The sequence below is a fragment of the Cygnus atratus genome, chromosome 1, assembly GCF_013377495.2.
Source record: "Cygnus atratus isolate AKBS03 ecotype Queensland, Australia chromosome 1, CAtr_DNAZoo_HiC_assembly, whole genome shotgun sequence".
NCBI lineage: Eukaryota > Metazoa > Chordata > Aves > Anseriformes > Anatidae > Cygnus > Cygnus atratus.
In genome coordinates this window covers 52,515,257-52,527,901 of record NC_066362.1, presented here as the reverse complement: position 1 = coordinate 52,527,901, position 12,645 = coordinate 52,515,257, and positions in this window count along the sequence as shown.

Here is a 12,645-nt window from a genome sequence, read left to right as displayed (position 1 = left end):
TTCTTCTCTAGAGTTTTATTTTCCTGTAAGCAAAACATTTTTTGTCCTTTTCTGGAGAAATATATTTTATCTTGTCTCTAATTTTCTTGAAAACAGATGTTCCTGTTTATCCAGTATATTCCTTTATTACAATGAGAAAATAATTTTACTTAGAACAGATTTATGTATTATTTTGACATGTTTGTTGCAACCACAAACATAAGTTTCTCTACAGTACATAAGTGTATAGTACAGAGTATTGTTCCTTATATTAAATAAATTCCCTCTTCTGGTTTCCATCCAATATGCAAAGCCAATCATTAAAACAAAGAATCACTTTTGCACACCCACAGTTTCTGGAATCCAGCATTGTTCTTCTTGTGGCAGTGAATATTTTTATATGACAACATAAATATATAGGATGTTAGAGAAAATGTCTTATTCCTTCTGTAGAATTGGATCTTTTCTTCTCAACCACCATTTCATAGATTTGTTTTACTTTGCTGTCCCTTAATGGGAGAAAGTCTTGAAGAATTGGATTATTATTATTTTGCTGAAATATACAAACTTAATAACAACAGAGAACTGTACAAATGACACTCATGTCTTAAAACTCACTGAAAGAGCAAAGCTAGTGTCTGTCATAAAAATAATCTATTAATGGCTATTTCTTCCTCCTCTGAAATGTAGTTCCTCTGTGAAGTTTATACGTGTCAACTCATCTTTTTATATAACTAAACCTGTGTTTTCTCTTTTGTGTGTGTGTTTGTTTGTTTTATGGAATAAGTCTCCTGGTTATTGTTATCATCAAAACTATAGATGCAGACAATTCTTGTTGCACAGAGTATTTTTTCTCTCCTCTCTCTTCTCCTTTGTTAGTTTTGTGAATGATTTAGAAACTAGAAGAGGAACTACTTTCCCTGAAGCTAAGGCGGAGAACAGTTCTGGGTGTGCATTGAGCTTCTACATCAGTTTTGTGCCTTATAGACAAATAAGTTAGAAAGATATAAAACTCGTTTTGCTTTTTAGCAAAAACTGTAAAGTATGGACCATTTATGTCTAGACTAAGTCTTTCACTAACAAGAGTTTTAAGCCTTGATAGAAATATTTGGGACTTGAAAAAAAATCTTGTCCACCTTTTTTTAATGTATTCTATCAGCTTGTCTAGTAAGAGAGTACCTTTTTCACCCAAATCTCTCTTCCACCTTTGCTGCCTGTCATTTTTAAAGAATTATAGGTGGTACAAAGATGTATTGCAGCAAATTCTTCAGATGGGCTAAATTTTTCTGTCTGCAAAGTTATGACTAATAAACCACCAATTGTTTTCTTGCTGAATTTCAAAAATCAATTGTTTAAAAAAAAAAATACGTGAAAAGTTAAAAAATGGTAGAAACCATTCAAGGTTCTTTGCAAGTGCTGTTTGCAAGTTTTTATTCCACAAGTTAGATTTACAATTGACTTCAACATTCTAATAATAACTCGATATCACATCAACTGGTTTGTCACTTTGTCATAGTAAAGATACTTTTTGCTTTTGCACATATGAACACATGTATGTCCCATAGCAAATGTTCTGATAAGCTTCCCCATCAGTGCTGCACATATTTACCCAACTAATTTGAGTAGGCCATTTAGTGTAAGGCTTGTTTTGATTGTTATGAAAACATTGCTTTATTTGGCATGGGAAGAAGAAGGCGTCAAGCATGTGAAATAAGACGTGTACTGCACAACATATTTGTGGCCTCTCAGTAGCAATATATACAATATATAAATGTCAATTAGAGGTGGCGATATAAAAGTGGATTTTGTTTAACTCAATGAATGGTAATTTTGAAAGAAGAAGGAACTGTAGCATCTGCAAATATAATCATGAATGTCTAGATTTACAGACAGCTTACTCAAATAGTTTTTGTATTCACCAGTGTGATAAAGATTTAACGTTAAAGTTCTATCTTTTTTTTTGCTGTTTACTTTATTTTATGTAATAATTTCGATTACTGTGCGTTTTTTAATCAACTGCCTATAAATTGAGTTATATTTGAAATACTTTCTCAAATTTATTTGAGAAATGACTAATTAAAGATATCATCAAAGAGGTAATCTTTTTTTATATTTCTTTTATTCTGAGGACAAAATAATAAGGACAAGCAAGAAGGCTTGTGGTTGTATTTAGTTATTTAGTTACTTTTTTTTTTACTTTTTTTTTAAACATTGTTTCCATATAAACACACAATTAACTGTACAAGGCACATAGTGATCCACAGAAAATGGAAGCATGCTCCTGGGCCCAGGGAAATCCAGATGAAACTGTGGCAGCATATTGTGCATGTTTTCCTGGAAGCACACAAGATTATGAAACAGGATCTTCACACCACGCTTATGCCAACTGCAGCATATGATGAAGTTTACCATAATTTTGCTAATCCTGAAACCAGGTGAACACACCTGAGAATGAAGCTCAAGTACATTTCTGAATGTAATGCATAAGGCTTATGAAGGTCGCACCTGGGAACACCCACAGTACACCATGTCTCAAAAAGGAGTGCTGTTAGGAATCACATCTTTGTCTTTTTTTCTCCATCATTTGAATGATTGCAGCCAAGGTTTTCTGGCCTATGAAATGTTCAAATAACCTTCTAATGGCCGGTATGCCTGGGCTCTCTGATTGCCCTGGCTGTTGCATGTATGTGGCAATGTGAACTTTTATAGGCAAAGTATGCTTAGAACAGACTATGGCCAGTATGCCATAAGATGGCAACCTGCTGAAATATTTTCATTTAAAAGCAGGAGGAATAAAATTTATGATATTTCGACAGAAAACTTTCACAATGCTGTCAAAGCAGCTTTACAGATCTTTCATAAAGTCTTTGTTAGGTAAAGCCTTAGTTTATTCATTTGCGTAAGAGTGCAAGTTTAAAAAATAAAAATTGTCTTTCTCAGTAGAGAAGGGTGACAGTTTGGAAGGAAAAATTTAAAAAGAACAGGCATTCTGGTCTTCTCTCTCTCAAATAATGCATTTTTATTCCTTTCACTGAGGAGTGGGGGAAATAACACTGGAAAGGGTTCATAGGGATTGTGAGTGAGTGAGTTCTACTGTAAGTACCTTTAGAAGCTGGATGAATGTTAATTGACCATAGGGAGAAGCTGAGCTGGGAGAAACAGGCTGGACCTTAATGGTTCCCTGGTGACCAGTCAGTGAGGCAGGAGAGTGAAAAATTCAAATTGGCAACCATGCAAGGATTTCATCTAGCTTATTTTTAAAAAATGTATTATGAAAAGGACCACCCATTTTGATTATGGGAATTTTTTGCTTTGGAGAGGTGGAATCCCTATGACTTCATTAGGCCTGACAGACACAACATGCAAATGCTAAACCATACCAAAATACTTTGAAAGCATTTATAAACAAAATATGCAAATTTGAAGGCCTTTTTTTTTTTAATGTATTACTACCTTGCAAAGGCATGCAGTAGATCAAACAGGTACCTGAACCAAGTGTCTTCATTCACTAGAGGGTACGATGATGTGTTTCTTGGCTTTGTTTCATGCCTCCCCCCTGCACCAAAAAAAAAAAAAAAAAAAAAAAAAAAAAAAAAGCTGTAAGAACTCGCTAACATAGAAACAAAAAAACAGAGGGGAAAAAAATCTCTATTTTAGTTCCAGCCCTACGGGGGGAAAAAGAAAGACCATATTTCTGAAGGCATATCTGTGAAATTTAGTATGAAAACAGAAGTCGTTTTAACTCAGGTTTTGATAACACATTGATTTAACTAGGAAAAGTGCCATGAGATGGAAAAACGTAGGCTTTTAAAACTGAAGTTCAACACAAACTGCAGAAAAGAAGGCATTTAATGGGAAAACAAAGGGAAGAACAGCCCTTTAATACAGCATATTTTTTTATTATTATTTTTATTTTTTAGCACCATTCCTAGGAACAAGTTTTACTACTGTAGGAAAAAAAAAAAAAAGCCAGACAGACAATATGGGAAGCTGTTCTGTAACTGATTACTTGTAACAATTTTACTTCTTATTGCAGGAATACTGAGTGATGTTTGGTCTCTCAGCATTTTTTGTTGGGACTGCACACCATGTTTTAGCAAATCCCAAATTGTCATATCCATCTTGGCTGTTTCCTCCTTAGAATCTCTGGAAGTGATAAGATGAAGAGATCATCTCCCAAACTTCCCTAACCTTCGTCTTCCCATAACCTCACTTGTGCCTTTGGCTATTGTCCCTGCTTGCCCTGCTATATTCATTGCAGACAGTACTGTCCTGAGAGCAGTGATTTGTTTCTCCTACTTGGCTGTAAAGTACTTTGTACTCTAATGGGACTGTATAAATAAAAGTAATTAGTTTTTCTGCCTCATTCAGGGAACTATAAGTAAGAATAACAGGGTACACCAATCTAACTTTTAAACAAATTACTTATTTGTAAGGTTAATAGATTTATAACATGCACCTCCCTTTTTGCCTCTTAAATGAGAAGAAAAAGTCAGTAATACTTAAAATGTAAAATTGCCTCATGCAGTTCTGATCAGAGAGACTGAGAAAGCTGTACAAATGATAGATGGACATACAGTGGGTAAGCAGCATCACTCAGTGTTGGATTTCTACTTTTAATTCAACAGTGGGAATGATACAACCATACCTCTTAAGAGGAATTGTACAAGTTCCAACCATCTGTTAAATTAAGCATAAGTGATTATTATGAACATGTAGAGCAGGCCTGTTACAAGGGGGGATGATAACTCTACGTGTATAACTAAGTCCTATGAGTCTTCTCGATTCACATTTTTTTTTATTTTTTATTTTTTTATACACTACAGTCTCACTCACTGCAAAGTTCAATGGCAAGAATAATTAGCTTAATTCTTCCATATTAGATACAGTATATCCTGTGTTTGAAATAATGAAATGCTGGAAGAAGTCCAGATAGTAATGTCTTTTAAATAAATGCTTTAATATGTTGATACTTTTCTGGCAGTAATTTCCTCTACCAGCTGCTTCTGTCTTGGTGGTACTTTGAAAATCAGTGGGCAATAAATCAGACTCTCCCAAAGAGAGGAGTTTTGATTACTAACAAAACCCAAACATAACAAGACGTAGCACTCTATGTGACAAACCTGGAAAAAAATACATGATCCTGCTATTTCAAATAGGAAACTTCTCAAGGGTCCTCCTGCTTGTGTCTGTTCCCAACCAACAGATCTTGTTGTCTTACAGTTTCTGAAGCTTTTCTGACAATGTGCCCCCACTTTTTGCCTACTCTGCTTTTACAGAAGAAATCCTGTCCCACTTGAAGTTGAAAAGTTTTGTCATTGACTCGAATGACTCAGTAACTGGCACAAAGACTTCACATTTATATGGTGATTCCTCTGATGATTTTTATGATCTCCTAGCACAATAAAAAATATTCTTAGACATACTGTGTACAGAAACAACTTGAGTACACTCTATTTTTTTGTTAAAGTCTACTCCCTCACTCTGGCAATGTGAAGCCATGTTAAAAGCATCAAGATAGAAGAAGTTGCTTTAAAGCATTGGTGCTGATGCAGAGCAAGTGCAGGTTGCTAACACAATGAGCTGTTGTTTTACAGTGCAAGGTCACATTATCAAATTATAACAGGAACGCTATGCAAAAGGATTGTGTGTGTGTGTGTGTGTGTTGAGGAAAATACAATTTATTTGGAGATATATCCCCTCCAAGTGCCTGGACAGCTTTTATTATAATGGCAAAATCCAGCTGAGAATTAAATCACGTTTCAGTTTGTCAAGCGTACAATTATAATTATTTGCATTGTATCGAATAAATGTTAAAGCTGATAAGGAGGCGATCTCTCTGTCTTTCCTGTGTATAACCCCTCCTCCCAATCTACAAAAAAAAACATTATTTCTGGTTATTTTCAGTATGACCTCTCTTATGGTTGACTTCAACTTCATGGTCCGCTGAGCAATGTTGTTTGAAAATTGATTAAAAACTGTAATTATTGTAGCAGGAACATAACTGTGATTGATAGGAAAAGCCAAGTAATCAAAGTGGGTGGGGAGGGAGGGAAGGAATCGCAACCTAAAATTTATTTGTGCTTTAGCAAAACATAAGTGAAACTGTAATTTCTGAAAGTTTATTTCTGAAACTTCTCAGTTTATTTTGTGTTTTAAACACAAAAAGGGAAGAAAAATAAAAATACAACCATCATCCCCAAAAAATCCCAAACCTCTTGAAATTATGGGGGGTTTTGTTACCTTCAGTTAACATTAAAAAAGACAGATTTTATTTGCTATAGACCAAAGAATTGTGCTATTTCATGAGAATGAAGGTATTACTGACATTTAATCTTCTTTGCTATTATTTTTCCTTTTGTAAAGTCTACTTATAACAGCTCTTGTATGTTAGTAATTAGTTTTCTCTGTCACAAACTTGATGAACAACTTTTTCCTCTGAAACTCTAATCCTTTTGTGGCTTGCATATTAACTTTTAAATTAAAAAAAAAAAAAAAAAGGCACCCCAAATTATTTATCAAAGAAAACCCCAAAAGAGCTTCAGTAATGGACATATTTTTCTGTCCTGATTTCTTTTCTTTGGTGATTGGCTCTACCACCAATGCCATAGCTGAGACATCTTGCACATTCTCCTGATTTTTCTAAAGGCATCATCTCCCTCCCTGGTTTTTCTAACAGCCTCATCTCCCCGCTCTTGACACAGGAATGTTTGCCATGCCCTTTTTGCCACAATACAAACCATTTGACTGGCAGATTCCACTTTTACAGTCTAGAGCAAAACAAACCATCTGTCAACTCAGTAGAGAGATTCAGCTGAGGAATGAGTGAAATATGATTCGTATTGTTTATTAGGTAGCTTTTGGTTTTGTTGTTTGAAAAATATAAAATGAAAGGTTTTAATCTCATCTAATCTTCAGTTTTAATATTACACACTGATGGTGTTTGTCTTTTCAAAGAAAAATTGGAAGGGTTAATCCCTGTTTTTCATGCAGATTGCCTCTCAGCTTCTCAGTGGCTGAACTTGAACCTGGCTCTCACAGTCCCATAGCTTCTCCTTCCTGCCCGCTGGTCTGTGCCCTGGACATGGTGGGTTTATATGCAGGTTAAAGCATCAGGGCTTAATGGTCTTGTGGCACTATTAGACGTGTATACCTGAAATGTGAAAGCTCCCTACCCAAAAATCTCAAGCCCAATAATGACAGCACCTTTAATTACAAACTTGCTTGCTAGACTTAGCATAGACATTTTGGTGCCAGAAGCTCACAGGTCATATATTTCAGGAGCACCTTACAAGAAAAACAATGTCTGCATTTTTTTTTGGTTATCGTTTCTCCTTTAAAAACAACAACAACAACAACAATAATAATAATAATAATAAAAGAACAAGAACAACACAAACTTTACGTTAATTTCCAGGTCCATAATGCGCCTTCAAACTACTGTGGTGATTGCCGGATATCTGTCAGCTGAGGCTCAGTCATTGTCAGTAGTCATATCAAAAATGGGCTAATTTAGTTTAACTAAGCCAAAATGCAAGAAGCTTAATCATTTCACATTTGATGTGATTAAATATTTGTTCATAGACTTTAAATATATGTTAGCTGTTCTCTAAAAACTATTGTAATACTGAAAGCAAGAATCTACTTTTTGGTCATGTTAACATGAGTAGAGGTGATACAGCCTGACCGTAGATAGACTTAGAATTATATTTGAGAGGGATGACAAAACAAATTATTAAATTAATTTTGTCTGTGTCACTTCTGTAACGGAATCAGAGGATGTGTTTCATGCTTATGGTGCAAAGTAAGCACTTCTCCATCTGAGAAGCTGGAATGATTGGATCTATTAACAGGCCTTTCATGGTTCTTAATGTAACAGATCACAGTATTCACTCTAGAGTATGCAATCTCTATCCTTTCAAAACATAATATTTTGGAGGGTTTCACTAAAAATATATTCTTACATAGAGCAGAGGATGGATTAGCAGATATGGATTAGATGTGCAAGTTTTTTTGAAAGCTATCTACCTGTTACAGGAAAGAATAACACCTACACTCATTGCATTCAATTAAAATACCCACATATTATGCTTTCATAGCTGGAAAAATCATAGGGTCTCACTATAATCTCAGACACATTGCTATAATTCCAAAGAAATTCCACCAAAGTAAAGTGGAGTTGTATAAGCATATGTAAAACCAAAATCCAGCCCTGAGACCCCTGAGTTTCTCTTGTCATTTACCATGCTATCCATTCTACGCTTAAAAAAAAAAAAAAAGAAAGAAAAAGAAAAAGAGGAATTATAATGAGCAATAATAATTATTATTGCTTAGTTACAGCAATCTTGAAGAAGTAAACATGCTAAAGAAAAAGTATTAGTAAGCAGGCTATGATCTTCTTTCCAAATGGGACCTTCACACACAACATACAAAGTTACCAGCATCTGTTGTTCACTACAGACAGAGCAGTGATGACAAACAGATGCCAATTTCTTTGAATAGTCACCAACTCTGTGTTTGATTCTGTAGTTGCTAATGAGGTATTTTATTTCTTTGGTTCATAATTCCTGCATGGAGATGAAAAAGGAAAATAACAGTTTTAACTACCATCTTGCAGTGGGTTAGAGATACTAATTTTTCTAGCCATTGCAACTTGCAATGCTCGTAGATTGCAAGAGAGGGTTCCTGTTTTCCTTGCAGTTGGGTTCAAGGCAGGTTTGGCTAGAGCCAGACATTCAGATCTAGATTGCTCACCACCTTTGGTGTTAGGTAAATGCGTTTGGAGCTGGAGCTTTATAAGAGGCAAGTATGTCAAAATTAACCTTAGGGGAAAGTACTCAGTGAGAGCAGATGTGATTTCATCCCCAGATCTACTCTTCTTGTGAAGCTTAACAGCACCTGATTTCAACTCGCTGCAAACAAGCATAGCAACACACTGCTCATAGGAGTAGCATTCAATTTTATTCATTTCTTAAGTTGTTTGTACTTTTCCACATAATCTATTCACATTATGAGTTCTGTTTTGACATTTAAGCTCTACTTCATGAACTTTGTTTCTGAACAGAGAATGAAACTTTTTCTACTTCCACGGTTGGTGCATCTCAATGATAGCTCTGTCACTGAGACTCAATTGCCTTGCTTCCATCTCCACTTTGGAGGACATCAAGCAGGACATCTTCAGCAGTAAGACATCTGAGGTGAAGCATTGCTGCCTCTCTGACAAAACATGCAACGTTTCCGTGTTTTCTAATACAGATTGGGCTTATTTTCCAAAGAGCTGAACATTCTGGATAAAAATATTGATCCAAATTGTACAAAATTGCCTAGGCTTTTGTTTGTTTGTTTTGTTTGTTTGTTTTCACATATATCAATGCTCCATTTTTTAGTGTTTTATTTAGCCTCTAAGATTACTTAGAAATTTTGTCATACTTTCTGTGTAGCGTATTATTAAACTGTTCTAACTCACTTGATATATTTTTTTCCAAGTGCTCTTGACTTTGACTGAATTATTCAATTTGTTGAGAGGCAACACATTTCTAAGATAGTACTCTGTAAATATTCCTAATTTAAAATTGCTCAATAAATATGTTTCTTTAGAAAGTTTATGTTCTTCATATTGCCTCAAAGTACCAAGATTACTAATCATTATGTTGTTCCATTTCATTAAATTTAATTGATTTCAAACATTTGAGAATATGATTTACTCCTCCTATAACTTCAGAAGCTTCTATCAATCTTAATCATGATTTTGATGGAGTAGATTATTTTATTTGTGTGGTTAATTTGTCTTAGGACTTCCACATTTAGCAGTTTGATTATATATTTCATTGTTGTTACCTTGTTTTTAAAGTGGTAGACAAAGTTGAACGAATTGCATGTCTGCAGAACAAGTGAACTTGCTCTAAACAAAGACTATCAAACGCTGGCAGATTTAAAGTGGGGGAAGAGAGAGAAGAAAAAATACCTAATTTATAAACATATATATCTAACAGTATCAGTGGCAACAACAAAGCAGATCCCCTTCCCCCCCCCCCCCCCCAAAAAAAAAAATGCAGAAAACAAACTAGGTTCCCTCAAGCTGGGTAGAGAGCTTTGTCAACTGTCATGCATGCAGTTTAGCAAATGTTTTCTTGTCTCATTAATAGTTTTATATAATCAAACATCTTTATATATTCAAGTGGATGTTTTCTTGTGCACACCTGAATGACATGCTGATTACGGATCAGTAAGATGACAAATAGAAGTCTAAGAAAAAAGTTAAGGAAACAGTTAAGGAAGACAGCAGTTAAGGAAGAACAGCTGAAATTAGCTGATTTTGGAAAGAATTCACTGGAAATATGTGGGTGACTCTGCCTTCTCTTTTAGTGAAAAGACATGATGTCTCTCTGTCCATCTCTCTCCAACCACGCTGTGAATTTTCTGGCCAAATTCTACCCAGAGTGACATACATTTAACTGTCCTGTCATTAGCCTGAAAATAGTCAGCTGAGGACAGGAAGATGACTCTGTTATTGTTCTTTCCCCCATCGCTGCCCTCCCACAGTGCTTTCAGGAGGGAAATGCTGAAAGCAAATCCATATTGGAGAGTGAGAACAACGTGGGAAAATAGGAGCCTGGACCTTTTTAGACATCAGGGAATCCAGCCATTAGATGCAATCCATAGGAAACCAGGCCTCATTAGTTCTGCAGCTCACAGAACTGTTTTTCTAATGTAAAGAGGCTCAGCTGTGCAAGCAATTTTTTTTCTGAGACTTTCAATCTGGGTGCTTAGATTGGGGGTATATGACATCAGGTATTTTGGACCTGAATTTCCTGCAGTGAAGGAAAATTCCAGTGTGTTAAATTGTTGTGTACTGTACTTGATATTTCTAAAACTTCCATTCTTTGTATGACAATCTGGGAAATTCTGGCAGTCCTCTCCTGCAGTGTGTCTTCCGGAGATTTCAATGTCACATTAGAAGCTCTGATGTAAAGAGAGAATTAAAACACCACTCACTATTTCATTAACACTAGTGTATTCCTTAATACCTTTTCCTGAGACTATCAGAATATTTTAATGTCCCATTACTCCTGCAGCACAGAGACGGGACATAGAGCAATAATTTTCCCCTGACAGAAATGCCTTTGAAGCAAAACAAAGCAGTATTTAACACTACAGAGCAAACTCTCAAGAGCAGCCAGTGAGAAACACTGCTAAAACTAATTGCAACTGCCAGAGGAATGTAGGTCAGGAAGATGCAATTATCTGGCTAGAAATTTTAAAGGGTAGTGAGGTTAGCACCCTGTTTTTGCATTAAAGATCCACACAGTTTTTTGAAACCACAACTGAGAAGACCCTCTGCCTTATTTCTTCTTGGAGAGTCCCTGTGAAGTTTACTGATTGATAGTGATATGTTAAAAGTGCTGTGCAGTATTCGCTTGCTCAGTGCAACCCACTTCCTATTGTAAAATGGAATTCCTGGAGATCAAGAGAGGTCATGAGATCAGTGTGAAGGACTACAACAAAAATCTTCCAATAAATGAAATAGTATTTTGAAGCTGACATCAAGGAACAAAATGTCAAAAGCAGTGAACTGGGAACTGGCCAGCCAGTAATGTAGTATCTGGACACTGTATCTTTCATCTTAATGTACCCCAAACAATTGAAAATCATAACAAATGGGGATCTCTGTACGTTCTACAACTGCTTGGGAGGTGCAAAAGTAGAGACCTGGGGGAGCATACACCCATGCTATTTAATATGGTTATTACATCTGGCTTTGTGGATTGGCAATTCTACTCTGTTATCTGTGAATTTTCATATGACTTTGTTCACTATGGCATCTGAGTATGTTCCAGTAGTTCATAAACTGCAGGATGAAAAGCTGACCTGTGTTTCTTTTTTTTTTTTTTAATTTTTCTTCCCGGGGAGAAGAGTGTACTATTGCATGTGAGTAACTTAAATTTATAGTAAAGGCTGCTTTATAGTTATAGCTCTAATAGGTTTTTTATTAACCAAGATATCCTGTTGTGTACTTATGCTGGATGTCTTTAGCGCAGAAAGATATGAAAAAGCATCTTACATTTGGAGTGGAAGACAGTGAGGGCTCTAGACCTTAGTTTATAAGGAAGTCTGTTTAAGAATTTCAGACTGGCCTACAGAAAAAATGGTATCTATTGTCCTGCAAGATTTATCCTTACTTTCAAGTGCTCTCTTGTGCCAGAAGAGCAAAGCTGTGCCATGATTTTTATCAAGAGATTTATGTAAACATTTTGTATGTTAGCCATAGATAGCTGAAAACCTGCAAATACAGTTTTCTTTGACCTGGATCTTGACTCTGTTCACTTAAGGGATAATGTAGAAAGCCAAGGACAATTTTGATAATCTTTTGCTAGTCTATAGTTCAGAGAAGATGATGCATGCTTAGTGTTAGTAAACATTTCCATAAGGGATGGTGATTCTGCATCAAGGGAACAAAGGAACATTATGTCACTGTTCAGATGTAGCATGAGAGTGGCATGTGGCAACAAGCCTTTTCAATGAAACAAAGATCACTGACCTTTCCTGCAGTTTAGGAACTGGAACAGTTGCAGTGCTTTCATTAAGTAGCACGTCTAAGTCGTGGATCTGATTTGTGATATGTTCAGTTCTGAATACTGCTTCCAGATCGAACATGAAATATGATTT